General features: G+C 35.2%; 1 long non-coding RNA gene across 1 annotated transcript; it reads right to left on the minus strand.

Moving 5' to 3' along the window:
• Positions 1 to 1615: 1615 nt before the first annotated feature.
• On the minus strand, positions 1616 to 4244 carry LOC129784862 (uncharacterized). Its single transcript, XR_008748030.1, has 3 exons — positions 4192 to 4244; positions 2532 to 2612; positions 1616 to 1810 (listed from the first exon to the last, which is right to left on the minus strand). It is a non-coding gene; the product is annotated as an uncharacterized LOC129784862 (long non-coding RNA).
• Positions 4245 to 5219: the final 975 nt, after the last annotated feature.

The raw sequence follows: 5219 nt of genomic DNA on the forward strand, positions 1-5219 counted from the left end.
TTCCACAGTATTCAGATGCATTGAAAAATATTGTCTGTCCCAAAGGGCTTGTCTTCCAAAAATATTCAGCAAGAAACAGTTCAGAAATAACCTGAGATTACTGGTTGTGTTCAGCCTTCTGATCTAAATTATTTTTTAATGCATATATAAGTGTCATCCACAAATAGTCCTCAATAACAGATCTGATAATTTTATCAACTTGTCTTTTTCCTCTTCCTTTTCAGTCATTTTAATGTATAATGTGTGAACAATGTATTCTCCTTTCAGGCAACAATAAAGAAGTTCTTCCAACACTCTCAGGGTAGAATGAAAAATGCCATCTTCTCCTTGGAGAACATAGTTATCTTTTCTGTGATACTTCAAGGTTAACTCCTGCTACTTAAAGGAGATTACACTTTGACAATGCTGTATCTTGACCTCTAATGCACCTGTAAAATGTAATAGCCCACAGAGAACACAGAAATTCAATAAATATGCAAGTTGATTGCAGTATCAACATACACTCAAATCTGTCCTTCCTCTCCGGAATATATACATGAGATGCAGAAGCATGGAAATGAGTCATTTTTTTTATACAGCACAAACATATAGAATGATAAAGTTGTAGAAGAATAGGCAGCTAGATAATCCTGTACTAGTGGATACCTAAAGGGTACACTGACCAAGAAGGAAGGTGTCCCATAAAATTATGTTGAAATATGTTGCAACACCTTTTCATAGGATTTCTTCATATTCAGCATAGAGCAAAACATGATGCACATCTTCAATAACTTGTCATTTTAATTGTAATTGTTGCATAACCAATGTTTGTAGGGTTTTTTTCAGATTTCCCCAAATTTAATACAGGTGGTTTTGCTTGCTTCTTTTTTTCTTTTTTTTTTTTTCTTTTTTTTCTTTTTTTTCTTTTTTGTGGCTATAGTTTTGATGATTTCAGACTTGAAATCATTAATTGGAGGATCATCTTTATTGTAGAATAAAATTTGCCTTGGTAAAACATACAGCTTTTCACTTTATTGAATTGTTCTTATTTTGATGTCTCTAGATTTCATGGAATTGGAAAAAGTAAGCTTTGACCCCTACCATTTTCTTGAGTTACTGTATTAATTATCCTCATTCAACAACTGGCCCTCAAAATCCATGAGTCAACAGCCATAGATGCACAAATGTGATTTTTTAATGTGTATGTATTGTATGTGATAAACGTATTATTTAGTTAGATACCAGCAGGATCTGAATAGAATAAAAATCTTAAGAGAGAAGATAGACCATGTTTATTAAAAATACACATGGTAAATCAGGGACCATATCAACCATCTTGTTTATCTGAAGACCTTGTTGATACCTCTTTTTCTTCTAGATACTTTTCCCTTGTTATCAGTTGTATTTAGATATCTTGGTGTAGGCAGTAACTAGCTCATTTAGTGCTTGTCTATACCTTTTTTAGGAGGCTTTTCCAAATTCTTTACCCATGAAGTAAGCTTTCAGAATACTTAGACTACAGTTTCCTCGTCTACATTTTTAGTAACGCAGGCATATGTCTTCTTACTAAAAAGAACAATCTATTTTATTCTCTTGGAGAATGTGATTAGTTTCAAAGGTAGATACCAAAATGAGAATTTTTTTCCTTCTCTTTCATCAAATACATTCTAGCTGGAGAACAGTTTCTTTTCAGCACAAATCTTCCAACCAGCTGTCACCAGTGCACACAAAAACATTACCACCTTAAAGCTTGTCAGTTCAGTTTTGCACTCATCTTCACTTGCTGTATTATGAAAGTCTCATTACTCTTCCCACTCCTGTAGGTCAGGTCCTAGATCAACATACCAAACAAATAATATTACAGCTTCCTGAAAGCAAAACACCTTTTATTTTTTTTAAATTTAATTTAATTAATTTTAATTTAAAAGTCCACTTAGTGATGTCATAATATCATTACACAGTAGAAAGCTATTATATAGGCACTTTTAATGCAGTCATGAGTTAACTCATGGTGGTGTCAATCGACTGAAAGAACATTTATGCTCAGGAAGCAAAGAGCTGAAAGCAGTGATAGCTTCAGTGGCTCACATACCTATACAAGCTCTCATTGGTATATAGACAGATGCATCTAACAAACTTTCTAGAAAACCACAGGGTTGACAATGAATATCACTGGCGGTTTGTTCATTGGTGTTGCTTAGGAGGGAGAATTGGGTTTGATTAGTGCTATTATACTGGCACTAATGAGGGTGTCACTGTTGGAGAGTTCGGACTGAAGTTTATAACAAATTTAATAAATCTAGAAATGTTCATACATGCCTACTACTGTAACAAAAGTTTTATGTAGTTAATCAAGTTGGCAATACCATTTAAGAGGCCTCTCATGAAGGCTTACAAAGATCAAACAATACTTTAAAGGATTGTTTCATTCAATCTACTTCCAGTGAAAAAAAACAACCTTAAGCTGTCCTAATTACAGAATCAGGTGCTATGCCAATAAGAAGAAATGGAAAATTAACATCACAAATTAAGCTAGTTATTAGGGTACTCACAAGCAGTATAGCAGTACAACCTCTGTCAAATCCAATCTCGTCAACACACCCTTGATAACTCATACAGGGATTAGTGAAATCCTGTCAAAGGATGGTAGCAGTATCTCAAATCATGACTCTTGAAATTTTGACTGAAAAGTTTAATCTTAAAAAACACTTAATAATAAAGAAAGGTTGAACATTAACAATTTCAACAGCTGTAGTATTAACAGTTGCTAAAAGCAAATAATGAAGTATGGTAACTAGCTGAAATGAAGGCAGGTGTCTACCATCTAAACTTATTCCATAACCCAAACCTTTCAATAGCAAGAAATGGAAAAAACTTTTTGTGTGGGGCTTAACAGCAAAAAAAAGATTATCTACTTTAGTCGTTGCCTCTTGTCTCAGTTTGTATTGGTCAGGCACTATAAATATAAAAGCAGCTCTAACACCACACATACTGATTTTTCCTAGACACTTAATTTTTGAAAAGGCAAGCCTCAAAGATTATGGTGAGTAATTTAACACCATAGTAGGAAATAGAAAACCACTGCTAGAAATGTATGATCTCTTTGTTATACTGATTCTCAAGAAACTAGAATATGAACTGTGTGCCTATAACCAGAAACAGCTCGTCAAGGCAAAAAATGTAAACAGATGATTCAGGTGTATCCCTTTGCTGAAGATCCCAGCTGTGATAGTCTTATGGTTGATGAAGGATTGACTTCTCTGTTAATTAAGGAAAGATGGAAATTATGGCAGAGCTTCTTAAGAAATATCAATATGTCAGACAGACAGCAAAAGCATAAAGAAGCCTCCTAGTGATCCAAGAGAGAATAATCTTTCACTGTCACTGCAGATGACTTTATGTATCAGGTTCACAAAACTTATAGAACATCAAACAAGCAATAAGTGACAGCAAAACCTGCAGATTCATCATTGCAGAGACCCATGTACAATGGATGAACTAACTCTGCTAACCAATTCCCTTAAGAATGACGAAGTAAAAATTGGTCTTGAAATGAAAAATCATTGGACTGATCCTTTAATGTCAGTTCAACTACTTAGAAAATCCCTGAGCATTCCTGCAACCAAGTAAATACGTATTGCAGTGGATGAATTTCAGGTCTATACCTCATTCAGTCATCTGCATAACTTAAACAAATGCCTCCTCTTACACTGCCAATCACCATTTGCTGAGGAACACGTTTGTAAAAGAAACTGAATTCCACTCAGGAAAGTAATTTACTGGTCAAATCAGAATATCCTCAGCATATTGATAATGGTCTTGACAAAGACAGAGTCTCATTTGCATGTTTGTGTACTAGATCAATGAAGACTTCCTATCAAAAGATAAAACTCTAATGGTGGTGGCTATGAAGTGGTGGCTATGAATAACTTGCTAACAGTAGAGCAAATTTATGTCAATGCCGCTCAACATCTGCAAGGATAATCAGCCCATCCATTCCAGCTCACATCTTAATATACAATATAATTCAAACCAAAGGATTTCTATCAGTTAAAGACACATTAGTATCTGCACGTTCCAGGCTATCAGTTATGGTGCTATAAACCAAGTATAGTGGGACATGGCTAAGGCATGGTTTCACCTCTGTAGCCAACAGGCCAATGAGAAGATAATAATCATAGGCTCAGTAGAAGTAGCATTTTTTAAACATACTATCTTGTGTTTTCCAATTCCATGCTGGTATCTTGTAGTTCACAGGATATAAATCCTCTCTTCCATTGCCTTTTTGACAGCAAGATAAACAGCTTAGTGTCTCTTTCCATTTGAAACAGCCTTATGCTTTACAAGATACCAACTACCATTTCTCACAGTCTAACCAATTAACATATATTATAAAGCTGAGAGCAATATTTTTCAGCCCGTATTTAACTGTGAAGTATGCTGACTATTAAAAGAAAGTTTTTGATTGCTTGAAAATTTATGGTTTTTTTCCAGGTCTATAGTTACCCTAACAGTTTTTTTCTCTCTTTCTACAGACTGGCTTGTATCATGTAGACATATCATGTCATTGGGAGCTAGCTCAGAGTAGCTCTTAATATAACTATGCCTAGCAGAGTGAGGTCACCCTGCATGAGTGGTGACAGCTGGAACCAAATACTTGAAGGTTCTCATTGCTTTCCAAATTAGCCAAAAGACAGAAGGATTTCATGTACATCTTGATATACAGCAGACAGCATTTCAGAAAAGCTCCCTCCACAGATAGCGCGGCTGTCAGCACATGACTGCTAGAGCAGGCACTTCAGTACCTCTTACTGTAATTTCCAAAGAGAAATACAACCACAGCAGGAATGAAGGCCTACTAAATAGAGCTGACAGGACCAGGAAGGGGTCTGGTTATGCTCCTTTATACAGAAACTAGACATAACTCCTTAAAAGTATATCTGCACAAAGCAGTGTTTAACGTTTTTACTTAGGCTATCAAAGTCTTGCTTATGAGAGAAATTAAAAGCCCTTGTAGCAAAAGCTTAATCAAGAAAACTAGCAGAGATAACAAATTAATTCCCATTAGGAACTTTCTGTCCTTTAATAAGATAAACAGAGACTGTGGAATCAAAAAAAGAAAAAAAAAAAAGAAAAAGGTTTGTAAAGGCTGGAAGGTTTAGAGACCTCTGAGAAGTCTAACAAAGTCACTGTGGGGTCTGGCTTCCAATACTGCCTTTCCTCCATCCATGGTAATAAAA

Source organism: Falco peregrinus, chromosome 7 (assembly GCF_023634155.1).
Source record: "Falco peregrinus isolate bFalPer1 chromosome 7, bFalPer1.pri, whole genome shotgun sequence".
In the NCBI taxonomy this organism is placed as follows: domain Eukaryota; kingdom Metazoa; phylum Chordata; class Aves; order Falconiformes; family Falconidae; genus Falco; species Falco peregrinus.